Below are 16,233 nucleotides of genomic sequence, written 5' to 3'. Positions count from 1 at the left end.
GAAATATTTGGCCAACTACTATCCGCAAGGTAATGGATTGGCTGAATCAACAAACAAAAACCTGATCAGGATTATTAAAAGAACAGTCGACCAAAACCAAAAGAATTGGCACAAAGCGTTGGTAAATGCTTTATGGGCAGATAGAATAATGAAGAAAGCTTCAATCGGCACTTCTCCCTTTAATTTAGTTTATGGGAAATAAGTGGTTCTTCCAACTCACTTAGTCATTCCCTCTTTGTCTTTAGTACAACACATCGATGAGGTATCTACCTCCTCCATACAACTAAGACAAATGGAAATAATAAAATTAGAAGAACAACGAGAACAAGCTAAGAAAACCCATGCCCATCATCAAGCGTTGATAAAATCCTCTTTTGACTCAAGCATAATGACCAGAAAAAACTTTCAGATGGGAGATTTAGTTTTGAAATGGGATAAGGCTCATGAAGAAAAAGGCAAACATACGAAATTTTAGAAGCTGTGGCTTGGTCCTTTTCATATTGTAGAAGTCATAGGCCCATCGACGTTTGTGTTGCAGGATTTGGCAGGTAGAAGAGATTCTTTGCCTGTTAATGGACAGATTCTTAAAATGTATTTTCCATAGAAGATCACTCTTCTATTTTTGTAGGATAGTTTTAGTTTTTATTTTTTTTTTCTCTTTCTTATAAATAAAACCAGTTGTAGATGGTCACTATAAGGGTTCATGAAAAAGACACCAATTCTCTATCAGATTTTGAGCTTTTCGCTTGTACAAGTAGCAAAACTTTTCGAAAAATCTGATTTTTATTATTGACAGGTAGAGTTAACTTTAGCCTAGACATGATGCTAGTTTCAACTTCAAAAGACTTTGATGAAAGCAACCTTTGGTAAGAAATTGTTTTATATCAGCACAATGAAAGGTATCAATAATAAAATAAATATTCTCTGTAAAGCTGCTATTTTCAAACTCTATTATTGTCGTCCAGAGCTTTCTTAAGGAAAAACAATGACTTCCTCCCTGCTAAAGGAAATCACAGCATTCAGAGGAACAATCCCAGAAAACACTATATCTCAAAGAATAAGAGGTCTCGTCACGAGCCGGCTTATCATGATCACATATATTATGAGTTGCTGACTTTGCCAATACTGTCTACCAAAACAGGGCAACGACTCAAGATTGTTGCAATCAAAAGACAAGGGGTCTCATCACAAGCCAGCTTGTTCAACAAAAGTGTAAATCAAGTGAATGACTGTGTCATAATTTGGCCACCAAACCAAGACATTGTTCTTTAGAGAATAAAAAAGGAAAAAGTGTCAAAAAGGGGTTTTCTCTGAAATGTTGTAAATAACCTCAAGCAGGATAAAGGATCATTGCTGGATAACAGGTAACCCTGTCGAGGCTATGGACACTTGCGGGCAGCAGAGGCTCTACCTACGACAAATGAGCATATTTTAAAAGCCAGTATGCAGAGAAGACCTTATTTTATCTTTAAAAAAGACCGAGTAATGTCTGGTGTGAATACAAGAACAAAGCCTGAGGAAGCAAACAATTGGAATATGAAAAGGTTGAGACAAAGTATCATTGATAGGATAAGGAGTAATGTACTCTATCTGTCCATAACAAAAATTAGACATATGAAAATTTTTCTGCTTCGGAAGTGGAAATTCAATAGAAAAACAGAGATAACTAGTTCTTCATAGTGAATCGCCATTGTTGTGGTCACCAACAACCCCCCTCTTTGTTTGGTATTAGCAATAACACCAAGCAAATGGGGACCCTTAACAAAAAATCCAAAAAACATTTTATCAAAATTTTTGTATTTTAACTCCCTAAAGCTGTATCACGTCGCGAAGAGAGAGTGAAGCGTTTTCCTATGCGCATAAATAAGCTGCGAAGAAGCGACGCGAAATTCATCGCATCGCATATATTGAAAAGCGCTCTTAAAATGAAAAATTAAGGAATCGTCGACGGCCGATATGTGACGTCGCATATCGCAACATCGCATAAACAACACACAATGATTGGATGATTAAGCGCGATTTGCGATTCGCGATCTACGATCTTGCGATCTACGATGAATGCGACCATCAATTCCTGTGATGACACATCTTGACATCGCAATCCTCGATACTGCGATGCGAATCGTAGAAATCACTCATCGCAAAATTTCCTCAACATAGTGTTCAAGGAAAGCTGTCTGTAGATCAAAATGGGGCGCGCGCCTTAAGAGAAATTAATGATTGTACGCCAAAGTATCCAAGAAGGATTGTGTTGTGTTTTTCAAAGAGTCAAGTCATTATGAGTGTCATGATTATGTGCTCATTAAAACTTAAAGCTTTCATGTCAATCTTTTCGTCATTTCTCTTTTCCTTTGCGTAAACTGTAAGGCAGCAACTAATATAAATCAATGTGCAGGAAACATCTAAGGAAAAGGGGAAAGCGTCAATACTCGGAGAACAGAGAAGAGATGCCTTCACAAACGGATGCCCCATGCAGCAGGACCGCGGATTCCAGAGTATCACTCAACAGATACTGATGGAAATAGACTATCCAAGACTCAGAGTCAAAGGCACACAAAAGCAGCATGTTTACAAAAGATCCTGAAGCTCAGACTGGGTAAAGCAAAAAGAAAAACGCTAAAGAGGGAAGACGCTCCAGAAAAGCCTGGAACAAAGAATGGAAGCAATTTTCAATACTGAAAATTGTTCAGAGAGAAAAGTCCCTAACTTATTGAGTCATTCGCATGGCCGGAAACCGAAATAGCAACAACACAATCAGTTTGAAAGAAATTTGGGTTATACCAAGTATACACACAGTGAATACACCAAGCCAGAGGAAGATTTTCGAAAATATCTTCTAGTTTGTCAGAAAGCGGTGCTAGCTCTTGTTATTTCTATTTTCATCGCTCGAACGAAAGGAGAAGACAACCAGCCGACTCTTCCTAGGCGAACGTTGCATTGCTTACAGCACTAAGGAGCAAATACAGAAACGGTTAGAAATTAGATTCAATTTTTAGAAATAAATTTGCTTTAGTAGAAGGGCGGTCATTTGAAGCCGTGTCCTAAATTTATGTAATTAAGATTAATTAGTTAGTAGTATTTAACCCTTCTCATGGAATTTGGAGAAGGGTCCGGAAATTTGTCAAAAAACTTGTCCTCAGAACATGCACTTTTGCACCCTCGGAGGGGGTTTCTGATGAATGGATGGATCGAGATTTATCAATGTTTGCATTTAATGTCTGCTACTGATGTTGCACTTTTGTACTCTTAGTAGATGTTAGAACAAGTAGAGATAAATTGTTATTGCTTGAAGCTTATGAGTGGAACCAATCATAAATGGTACTTTTATCTCTTGACCAATTTCTGCTTATATTATTAAAGTGATATGCTGTTTTTAGTTGTTTATATGTTAATGCATGAATGTGTGGGTTACCATTTGGCACTTCTGTACGGTGGAGTCATTTATTTGTGCTTGATATATCAATAACTCATTATGCGGTATGCTGTTCACAACTGTTTTGCTTAATTTTTTATGCAAAGTGGTTTATCTTAATTGATTTCTATTCTTATGATATCTAAATGATCTTTATTACCAGTTATTGTTCGAAATCTTTTTAGATCGCATAATAGAAGAAATACACCCTGGGTTAGTGTAGATTAGATGTGTTGTTTCTTATTAGATTACAATAGCATAGAGTCAGTTTAGAAGTTTGAATTAAATTAGATTAAAATACTCCTAGATCAGCATCATCCAACTCTACACACACACACACCCCTTAGATTGGGAAACTGGTCCCATTATCCCCAGTTGGACCCGCTATACCAAACGGATAAGGAGTTGCCAACCAAGGTCTGGACCGGGTGGGTATCCCCCTTGTTGTCGACCCGATTTTCGGGGCTTCAACAGGAGGGTGAAGAAGAAACTAACGATCTTGAAGAGGATGACTCCCCTCCCAGCGATGATGCTCCATTTGTTGTGTTAACCTTCGTAGTCATCCATGTGGGAGAGTTGTTGACTGCTCAAGAGGCCATCGTTGGAGATGCTCCCCCCAAGCCCACAAAAAGTTACAACCTCAGGAGTAAAGGTCTTGTGTTAAACTCTACTCTGGAGGATAAGAAAAGGGCATTGTTCTGAAGGATTATGCCCCCCACCAATACCAGCCAATCATTCCCTTCTGTACCTAGAGGGATGAAAGATCTAACCTCTAATGGATCATAAACCGGTACAAAAGTGGACTCATCCACACCCAGAAGTTCATCCAAAGGGGTGATGGCTAAAACTACCTCGGCAATGAAGCACTTGACACAAGAGCCTTCATCCTTATAGTTAGATTACAATATCATCGAATATTTGAAGAAGACTCGAGCTAATATCTCATTGTACGAGTTATGCAAGTTGACTAGTCAGCATGAGTTGATTGTCAAATACTTCACCATCTCTCCTACCCTTTCAAAACTCTCCACACCGAGCAGGAGGAACTCCACAGCCTGATCCCTAGCTGTGATTGACCTTCAAGCCATAGTGAACATTGTAAACACAAACTCTAGAGGCTCGACCCCTCCTTTCCTCTTAACCTTCGAGATTTTCAATTTTAATGTTCACAACTGCCTCGTTGATTCTGGCACGTCGACCAATGTCATGTCCTAGTTACTAAGAAATAAGTTAAATATCCAACCCGAGAAAACCGACGCCAAAATCATCCAACTCGATAGGTCTCAAGTTCTGGCTGTGGGAGAATTAACTAATTTTATCATTCAGTTATCTTCTGATTCTCGAGGGCACCAGTGCATCGACATAATCATGATAAACATTCTAGAAGCCTATGATCTTCTTCTTAGCAGAGATTGCTCTTGTAAGATTCAAGGCTACTTCGCCACAAACTAGTCCCACTTATGGATACCTTACAAGGGAATAAATAACCAGATCAGGGTCAATAGTGAGCCTTTCATGAAACACATTGTAATCAAAATGGAGGGCTCTAACAAGCCAATCAGCTATGCCCAACAAGAGTTGTGAGTGTGCCTCTTAGAGTCCCTGTTCGGGTGCTATTAGCCTCAGACATCAACCATTGCCCCAGATACCTAGATTGAAATTCCCATGCAAACCCCAAGCCTTGATAGCTAAGTTTGTGCCTTAAACTTACATACGTCGTGTTTACCCTTCCTCAATACCAAAACATGGACATTGTATTATGATGGACCTAAAACTCATGATAGAGCTGGAGCAGGGTGCGTCCTGCTAGACCCCAAGGGGAATAGATTCTTGATCTCTTGTAGGTTAGAGTTCCAATGCACCAAAAACACTGCAGAATATGAGGCATTGGTCCTTGGCCTCAAAAGGGCCATCGACCTAAAAGCAAATTTCCTGAAGGTAATTAGGGATTCTGAAATTATTATGAGATAGGTACGCAATATGATTCATTGTTTGTCCCCACACCTCAAGAATTACCAGCAAGAGGTATGGCGTCTAATAAATCCATTTAAAGCTTTGTTGATAGTGCTGGACCTACAAACATTCAGGGGATCACCCTAGTACGAAGTCCCAAATAGACCTCACACCATTTGGTGTGGGAGTCCCATCCGGTATGATGGCTCGGTTGTCATTGTCTTAAGGATTTACCTCAACTCTTGCTTGTCAGTACAGGAGAGTGGTTTGCTTTGTCTTCAAGAAGTGAGGTTCACGTGCCTGGTGAGTGTAAGTGTTGCTCGTTTCAATGGTTCTTTCATTGTCGAGGTAGAGGGTGAGAGTGAGTTCCAGGTCGATTGGGAGCAGTGCCAACACTGCTAGGAACACACAACACAACAAGACATGCACAACTTCTTGAGGAGGAGTCCACACAGATGTGGAAGTCACAACATACAAGGTAAGATAACATGTACAACACTCAACGGATCAGTCTGAATGAGCGTAACGGTTATTCGAGCAAGCTTCATGTGAAAGGTCTGTCTGATGCCCAAGAGAGAAGTCTACACGGGCAAGACAATGTTAACAACATATACAACACATTTCCATTAATAGATTATGCATTACAACAAATGAAGTAGTTCAGATGTAGAACACAGTTTAAAGCAACATGCATTACAAGTGTTAAATATCAGTCTTACAACAGATACAATACATGTGTGAAAATGTGTTGTCCTGTTAGTAGGCCTCTAAATTAAGTTAAATTTCCAAGACACATCGTTACACCATACATCACTAAACCTGAGTGAGGGGTGTTGGGGCCACTACTTACTCCTCAAATAAAGGATTACAGGCTCTCTTGGCTATGTTGAAGGAGCTGAGGTGAAAAGTCCTTTCATGTACAAATGAGGGGGTATTTATAGCCAAGGGTGAAACTGATCCTTGTGGCTGTTCAACTACCCTCATGACCATTTGACTTCCATGAATTTTCGATTTACATGACTCTTTGTTCAACAAGTGGGTCTCTTGGACTTCAACGTTACATCACATTGATTGACAATAAGCCCATAGTGGAGATGTGGGCGACATGACTCATGACGTGACTTGACATGACTTGACATGACAATGTTTGTACATTCGTGATGTCATTGGAGTGCTTTTCGAGCTACAGAGCTGCTCGGTGATGGATGTCTTCATCCTGTATCATAGCTTCACCTCCACATGGAGAAGTGTGCGAAGTCTTCGATGGTCCTTGGTTCGCTTGATGAAACTTCAACATGTTCCTTGCTTGCATGTTGGAAGGATTGAAAGGCTCATCTGTTTGTGAAGGTGCATGTTCATTGCGTTCATCTATTTCACATGCATCATTCGTTTATCCATTGGTGAACCTGTCCTTCTTCATGTTCTCCCTTCATTCATCCCATTCGTCGTCTTTCCATGTTTGTTGGTGTACATGTACCTACAATCACTCATGACGAGACAACATCAAATCCAAAATCTCCTAGTCTACCATGACACATGATCATTTCAGATGCAGGTGACCAGGAGAGGAAGCAAGGTTGTGAAGCGGGATGATGGCTCAAGGCACTGCTGATGAAAACTACGCAAGAGTCACTGAGTGACGAAGACAGGCAATATGAGTCGACAGTGACTATTTGCAAGGTCTGGCTTGGCTGGGATACAAAATTGCACAAATTTTGGGAAGGAAAGTCCAGGGTACTGGAAGGAAATGCTGGCATGCTATGCGCATTTTTCAGAATGGACAGGCAGCAGGGCTGGACAACCATATTTCCGCAATTTTCCAAAGGAACGGGCCGAGATGCATGAAGGGTTAGTAGGCAAGGATTACGCAGTTTTTTGGGGTAACTTCCCGGGAGACTCGGAGCTAAAAATGCGCAATTCCCATAGGGAACTGCCAGTTGGCTGCTGGGTCACTGGTAGCCAAAACTGTGCAATTTCCAAAGGGAACTGTCAGTTGGCTGCTGGAGTCACTAGCAGCAGAAACTGCGCAATTCCTGGAGGGAATTGGCAGTCTGCTGCTAGGGGCTGTTGGCAAGGACACCTGCACTAAGGTTGGGAAGTCACCCTACTGATCATCTTTGTGCAATTTCTATGTTGAGTTGACTCATGGGAAGCGAAAGGCCTGATCATGAACATTGTACAATTTCTAAGATGAACAGTTGGTCAACTTTTGTGATGACTAACTGGGAAAATTGTGCAATTTTCTAAGGGAGATAGGGACGGACACTTGGTGTCTGTCCGACCTCTCTGTGCAATTTCCTCAATCAATTGAGCAGGTGAGGTCGGTGGCCTCTACGCAATTTTTGAGGGGAATTAGTCCTAGGGTGACTGTCGTGTTCGATTGTCCGGGTGGCCAATGTGAGAGCTGATTGAATTGGTGATGGTCTGACTGTCAAAGGGGAGTCTGGTCATCAGAAATTTCAACAAAAATGGCTAAGTGTGTTAAAAATTGAAAGATTCATAGTTGATCATACGAACACAGACTCGCATGACTTGACGACAAAATGACCAAACCATCTAGAGGCACATGTTCAACATGACTGACCAATGGTGTAAGTGACAAGTGCGACACTTGTGATTGATCATTCATTGATCGAGATGACACTTGCGTGACCATGAATGTGACTCTGTGTGCAAGTGCAAAAGATGCTTTCATAACGAACATAACAAGAACATACGAAGCAAAGATTTTGAGCAAAACCAGAACATGGTCACAAGCATGACTTAGAAATCAGCATGTAGAGACTTGAATGCAATGAACAAGCAAGGCGGATGTAAAGACTCACACAAGCTCACAGAGTGAACCCGAATGTGCATAGTCATCAAGTGAAACTCTTCAAGGGAGGCTCCAAAATTGGTGTAGGCCAAAATTTTGGAGGGTGGTTGTAGCCACTACAACAATTGGTGACACACTGGTAGACCTCCAACTTCTCTATTTCGGTTCATTGCTAGCATAGGGCCTTGGTATTTCGGGGAGTATTGAAGTATTGTGTGGGTTACTTCTATTTCCCCACTTACCCTAAGGAAATACATGGTTCACCCTTTGTCTCTCAGTCAAACACAGATCTCAGTGTTTCAAATCTGGGAAGGGTAGTTTAACTTAGAAGTTGAAGATTTTCAGAGTATAAGTTTTCATCTCTGGTGTTTCTCCACTGCAGTAGGCATGGACAGTACCCCGATGGAGTCACACAGGAACACATACATTGCTCCACTTCTAGCAAGCCTGGTCAGTACCCCAGTGGAGTTGCATGCTTCACCTCTCTGTGCAGGAATCCTTTCTCTTCTTTCGCTTTTGTATTTTTCAAGAGGACTGTGCATAGGCACTTATTCATTTTTAGGGCGGAAAAGGGATCCCAATTTATTGAGAGAAAAAGAGGTTGTTCCTTCAGAGAAGTTTGTAAGACCTCTGGCATAGGTTTTCTCATTTAGATTTTTCCCTTCTCCATTTCTACTAGTTGGATGAGCTTGAACACACAAAGCAAAAGGTTGAGTATAGGCATGGGGATTCCCAGTGTGGACACAGGTTCATGGCTGGGTCGAAACTTCTCTTGCAGATGGTTCGTATTTTCCATCAGGACTTCATTGACCAAAAGTTACAACCAAGCACAGAGAAGGCCAACACAAGATTGGCCAAGTGCTATAGTGTCACGTGTTTCCTCAAATTTTAGCCACATACTCTATTCAAAAGCCAGGATGTAGTAGTTGGCAGCCCTTGTTTCCGAAAATAAAAATAGTAATATATCAAACAAACAAAATGAACTTGAACAAAAATAGTAAGAAACATCAAACAAAGCAAAAGAAAAGATAATAAGCAAAACAAACCAAATGAAACAACAAAAAGCAAGTAGACTATGTACGTGGCATGGGTGCAGCCTGACATACTAAAAATAATGCTTGAGATCTTGGCCATTGGTAGGAAGGTTGTCAATCCTCCTGCCCAGTGATTGCAAATGATATGTGTGTGGGCCAAGCCTCTCGTAGACCAGTGCAAGTCCACTGGGCTCTGCTACCAGAACCTGGTGGCATTCCAGAAGACCTTCAAGTGAAGACAACACCACTGTTTCAGGTACTATGTGAAACATGGGCTCAAATGATGGCACGTGGTAGTTGTTTTTATTCTAGGAGGGGTTCAAGTTTCTGAAGTCAATGCATAAGCAGATTTTCCTAGATTTATTACGTGAAAGATTTAAATTAGAAAACAAAGTATGATGACGAAATTTGCAAGTAATCCAAACACTTAAAATGTTAGTCAATCTTTTCAGTGAAAGGAGTGCAAACAACATGTATGTGTTACTTGTTCTTTGTTGTAGTGGCTTGTCTCCTCCTTTACCTGGAATCTCATGTTCGATTTCTCGCGTGCAGTGTGTACTCAGGTCATCATCTACTTGTGAAAACCTATCTTGGTACTGTTTGATCAAGCGGTCAATGATTTGTTGTTGTTGTAGTGTGTAGCTTGTACTGAGGTTGGTCGTGTTTAGATTGTGGTAGGTTCTCAGGTTGCTTTTTTCATTCGTAGTGTTTGTATTTTTTGTGCTCAACATGAGTGCTTCATACTCAGCATCATTTTTTGTGCCTTCGAACTTAAAAAGGATCAAAATCATGCATTGTTCATTGCTTTGGATGACTGAGATACACTCAGTCCTGGAGCCATCATGTTTTCCCAATTTGTCAAGACTCATGGCCCACAACTTCACTGTATATGGACCGTTTAGCGTGCTAGCATTATTGTTGCTACTATTGCTGCTACTACTGCTAGTATCAGAGAAATAAACTATATAAGTTTCTTTACCATTAGTTGGGCAAGGAAGGAGTCCCAAATATGTGCCTAATGAGGTTGGAGCTGGTCGTGCAGGATAACACTCCAATGTCTTTTCCAGGAGGCAGTTGCCAAACATGAGTTCTGTGAAGGCCAACAGTTCGTTTTCACTGTTAAGGGGAGTGAAAATATGCTTCATGTACCTATCAGAATCTTCCTGGATTTGATTGCATTTTCCCTTGTATGGAAGCCACATGTGAGACCAGTCTAGCTTGTTGCACCAATCTCTGCTGAGTAGTAAACCATATGCTTCTGGGATGTCTACAACCACTATGTTGATGCATTGGTGGACTCAACCATCATGAGATAGTTGGATGATCACATATCATAGTTCACCAATGGCTTGTACTGATGTTCGATCAAGTTGGATGATTCACGCGGATGTTTCACTCCATCATGCATTGATCTTTTCCACAAAGGAGAGCAACATGACGTTGGCTACCGCGGTGGAATCAACCAGACAGTTGTGGACATTACAGTTGAAATTTTGAAAATATAGAAGGAATGTGGAGCAACCTTAGTGTGCTTCTTCAATCCGGAGTGTATTGAGCACAATGGAAAGTGATATGGGAGGTGCGCTTGCTCCCTTGCTGGTAGAGGTTGCGCTGTCTGTTGCTATCTGTTCCAGTGCATGTAGCAAGATATCTCGCTGACTCTAGATGTTAGCCAACTCTAACAAACTAATTTTTGCTTGAGTTTTCTTCATGTCATCAACAATGTTGTAGTCCAGAGGTGGTAGACTAATCGAGGTGTCCGGGGTAGAATAGATGTTTATATTGTCTGGCGGAGTGTTTTGCAGTTTGTTTCTCATGGAAGTACTCTTGCCCGCCGTTGTCTTCCCAGAGTTGTCTTGTGTTTTCTGCTTTGGGGCAGCCGGTGGATCAACTTTCCTTATCAGTAGTCTGATCTTCTCTTGAATTTCCCCAAGTGTAGGGGGATCCCCTTTACTCCTAATATTGTAATGGTCATTTTGTCTTTGGGGATGCTTCTCGGTATTTTTCTTCGGCACTACTTGCGAGCACTGACATGCGTTCACCACATGCCCAAAACTTGATGCTTCAATAGGTGCAATACCTTCATCATAATCTCTATCATCTAGCTGCTTTTGCATACCGCTCTATGCATTGAGTGTATGACTGTATACCGAGTTTGTGACTCGATTCCAATCTGAACAAAATTTCTAGGGGTGATGTTCTTCGTGGAATGAAAAAAACTCGGGATCTGTGCACTGATAGACATTAAACACATAGATCTGTGCATTTTCTTGAGCAGACCAGTTGTTGCCTAATGAGTTGCTTCCTTGTCTCTGTCTAGGCAGATATCTCCTTGCAAATGTGTCCATTTTCCGTTGTTTAAGCTCGGACACTTCAGTTGTTAAGTTCTTGATGAGATGAGTGAGGGTTTCAATATCATATGCTTCCTTGTCTCTACGCTTGCTTGCCATCGCTTGGGACTTCCTGCTCACATCTTTGGAGTCCTTTGCTGGTTCATCATCCTTGATGAGTCCAATCGTGTGTAGGTATTTTTCGACAACAATAGCCTCTTTGCAGTTTTCCAAGAGTGTTGGTTTCGCAGCTCGCTTGACGAACTATGCAATGTTGGTTGGTAGTGCAAATTTTTAGTAATCAACAGTGATGGAGTCATGAGGTTTGGTGTCCACTGCAAATTTTTTCAATATGCGTGGAAACCTCTAGTTGAAATATTTTACCTTTTCTTTCCCCTCCATCTTCAGGCTACCCAATTCCTTCATTAACATAGATGGGGTCTTGTCATCAGCAAAATTTTCAAGGAACATGTGTTTGAATGCACCCTAGTTTTGTATAGAGTTTGGTGGAAGGTTGTGATACCACGCAGGTGTGCGGCCATCCAAATTACACGGGAACAATTTTCAAGCTACGTCATCATGTCGTACCTCAAGGGTCTACAACTACAAGTAGAAGTTGTCCAAATGATCTCCTACCTTCACCATGCTGTCAGGGTTGAACTTGATGTTCATTCTCTTCATTCACTTTGACATCTTCTACAGAATAGCCAGGAGAGCCAATGGTCCCTGAGTCATCCATTCAAGATTTGGGTCAGCCATCTCTTCTTCTTCTTTGTCCACTTCCTCTCTTTTGTAGTTTGATGGTTCCGGCTCTAAGTTTGTTGGTTCGTCTCCACCTCCTCCGCTGCCTTCCCCTCTGCCTCTTGTATCGGAGTTTGATCCCAAGATCACAAGAGTGTCTTGTTTGCCTTGTCGGAAGACGGGAGGTTCCTCTCCATCTTCAATAGATTTTACCAAACCTTCAAGTGTGCAAGGACTGCTTCTTCCACCGATGACACAACAACTCCTGTGGGAGTGGCTTTTGACTTCTTTGATGTGTATGGAAGGTGTTTTATGCCCGGGATCAATCTGACTGCTTTCGCAAACTAGCGAGTGATGGGATGGATAGAGTGAAGGTGTTGATATGGAATCTCGTGTTCAATTCTGGGAGGTGAGGAGTAACCAACTGCAGAGTCACGTGTAGGTGAGAGGGACTGTGAATTACTGCCTTGACCAGATGGTTGATGCATGAGTGTGAGGGAAATTTCATCCATGTACAATTGGATTCCCTCCTTATAGCGCTAGAAATGTTGACGGTGCTGGACCCGCCAACATTCAGAGGATTACAGTGGTATGAAGTCCCAACTAGACCTCACACCATTTGATATGGAAGTCCATCCGGTATGATGGTCCAGTTGCCATTGTCTTAAGGATTTTCCTCAACTCTTGCTTGTCAACACAGGAGAGTGGTTTCCTTTGTCTTTGAGAAGTGAGGTTCACGTGCTTGGTCAGTGTAAGCGTCACTTGTGTCAATGGTTCTTTTAATGTTGAGGGAGAGGGTGAGAGTGAGTTCCAGGTCGATTGGGAGCAGTCCCAACACTGCTAGGAACACACAATAGAACAGGACATGCACAACTTGGGGAGGAGCAGTCCACACAGATGCAGTAGTGAAAACCTACAAGGTAAGATAACATGTACAACACTCAATGGATCAGTCTGAATGAGCGCAATGGTTATTATAGCAAACTTCATGTGGAAGGTCTATCGAATGCTTGGGAGAGTAGCCTACACGAGTGAGACAATGTTAACAACATATACAACACATTTCCATTAATAGATTATGCATTACAACAAATGAAGTAGTCCATATGTAGAACACAAGTTAAAGAAACATGCATTACAAGTGTTAAAGATCAGCCTTACAACAGATACAATACATGTGTGAAAATGTGTTGACCTGTTAGCAAGTTTCTGAATTAAGCAATATTTCCAAGACACATCGTTAGACCATACATCACTAACCCCGAGTGGAAGGCGTTGGAGCCACTACTTACTCCTCAAAGAAAAGATTACAGACTCTCTTGGCTATGTGGGAGGAGTTGAGGTGAAAAGTCCTCTCATGTACAAATGAGGGGTATTTATAGCCAAGGGTGAAACTGACCCTTGTGGTTGTTCAACTACCCTCATGAACATTTGATTTCCATGAAGTTTTGACTTACATGACTCTTTTTTCAACAAGTGGGTCACTTGGACTTCCATGTTACATCACATTGATTGACAACAAGCCCATAGTGGAGATGTGGGTGACATGACGCATGACATGACTTGACATGACAGTGCTGGTACATTTGTGTTTCTGGTGGAGTGCATGTTGAGCTACAGTGTTGCTGGGTGATGGATGTCTTCATGATGTATCATAACTTCACCTCCATATGGATAAGTGTGTGGAGTCTTTGATGGTCCTTGCTTCGTTTGATGAAGCTTTAACATGTTGCTCCTTGCTTGCATGTTGGAAGGCTTGACAGGCTCATCTGTTCGCAAAGGTGCATTTTCGTCGTGTTCGTTTGTTTCACATGCATTGTTTGTTTGTCCATATGTGAACCTGTCCTTCTACATGTGCTCCCTTTGTTCATCCCATTCATTTTCTTGCCATGTTTGTTGGTGTACCTATACCTATAGTCACTCATGACGAGGCGACATCAAATCCAAAACCTCCTAGTCTACCATGATGCATGATCATTTTGGATGCAGGTGACCAGGAGAGGCAGCAAGGTTTTGAAGCAAGATGATGGCTCTGGGCACTTCTGATGAAAACTACGCAAGAGTCACTGAGTGATGAATACGGGAAATTTGACTCGACAATGACTATCTACGAGGTCTGGCTCAACTGGGAGAAAAAATTGTGCAAATTTTGGGAGGGACAGTTCGGGCTGCTAGAAGGTAAGGCATGCATGCTCTGTGCATTATTTGGAACGAAATAGCAGCAGGGCTATACAACCATATTTTCACAATTTTCCAAAGGAACGGGTCAGGTTGCATGAAGCGTCAGGAGGCAGGGATTGCACAGTTTGTTGGGGGAACTACCCTCAAGACTGGCAGCCACAACTGCTCAATTTCCAGAGGGAACTTTGATTTGGCTGTTGGGTCACTGGTAGCCAAAATTGCGCAATTCCCAGAGGGAACTGCCAGTTGGCTGCTAGAGTCACTGACAACAGAAACTGCGCAATTCTTGGGGGGGAATTAGTAGTCTGCTGCTAGGGGTTGCTGACAAGGAAAAATGTACTGAGGCTGGGATGCTGGCATGTTGATCATCTTTGTGCAATTTCTGTGTTGAGCTGACTGATGGGTAGTGGAAGGCCTTCTCATGAACACTGTGCAATTTTTGAGATGAACAATTGGTTGACTGTCAGGATGACTGACTGGAAAAATTGCACAATTTTTTGAGGGAGACAAGGACAGGCACTTGGTGTTTGTTCAACCTATCTGTGCAATTTCCTCAGTCAGTTAAGCGGGTGAGTTCGATGGCCTTTGTGCAATTTTTAAGGGGAGTCAGTCTCAGGGTGACTGTCGAGTCTGACTGTCTGGGTGGCCAACATGAGAGCTGATTGAATTTCTTGCAGGTAGTGCAACTTGAAAAGACTAGCTTGGTGCTTCTACGATGTTCTAGTTGACATTCGATCAAGTTGATGGTCTGGCTGTCAAAGGGGATTCTAGTCATCAAAAATTTCAGCTAAAATGGCTAAGTGTGTGGACAATTGAAAGATGCATAGGTGATCATACGGACACACACTCGCATGACATGACGACGAAATGACCAAACCATCTAGACACACATGTTCAACATGACTGACCAATATTGTAAGTGATAAGCATGACACTCATGATTGATCGTTCATTGATCGAGACGACACTTGTGTGACAGTGAATGTGACTCTGTGTGTGAGTGTGATAGATGCTTTCATAGCGAACACACCAAGCACATAAGAAGCGAAGGCTTTGAGCATAACTAGAACATGGTCGCAAGCCTAACTTAGACATCAGCATGTAGAGACTTGAATGCAATGAACAAGCAAGGCAGATGTAAAGGCTCACACGAGCTCGGGGAGTGAACCTGAGTGTGTGCAATCATCAAGTGAAACTCTTCAAGGGAGGCTTCGAAATTGGTGTAGGCCGAAATTTTGGAGGGTGGTTGTAGCCGCTACAACAAGCTTTCAATATCATTTCCATTCCTGGATTTAATAATGCCACTGCTGACACTTTAGCTAATGCTACAGCTAGATTCACACCCTTAAGGGATGAGTTTTCTGTTGAACTTAGGTATAAATCGGTAGTGCTTGATAATATAACTAATTTGTGTGTTTTCAATGATGACCAACAAATTCTGGAGTTCATGAAAAATACGGAAGTGTTCAAAGACACAATAATTGATGAAGAGGAACATGATAGGTCGCTACAAGAAGAAGCGGATTCGCGAAAAGGAAACCCCTTTCCTAAGGGGGAAGTGACGTTAGAGAAATTTTTCGACCTCAAAAACCATTTTCGAGGGCCGTTGAACACCAAAACTCATAGTTACACTCTCTCGCACGAGCATATCAACCTCGGGACCAAATATAACCCCAACTATGTCAACATGGGGCTGGGATGCACCCCAGAGGAAAGATAGGCATTCATCAGCCTATTCAAAATGTACCACGATATTTTCGCTTGGAC

This window comes from Pinus tabuliformis, chromosome J (genome assembly GCF_031772625.1).
Source record: "Pinus tabuliformis cultivar Carrire ecotype Pingquan chromosome J, CPIR1, whole genome shotgun sequence".
NCBI lineage: Eukaryota > Viridiplantae > Streptophyta > Pinopsida > Pinales > Pinaceae > Pinus > Pinus tabuliformis.
This window is presented reverse-complemented; position numbering follows the sequence as displayed.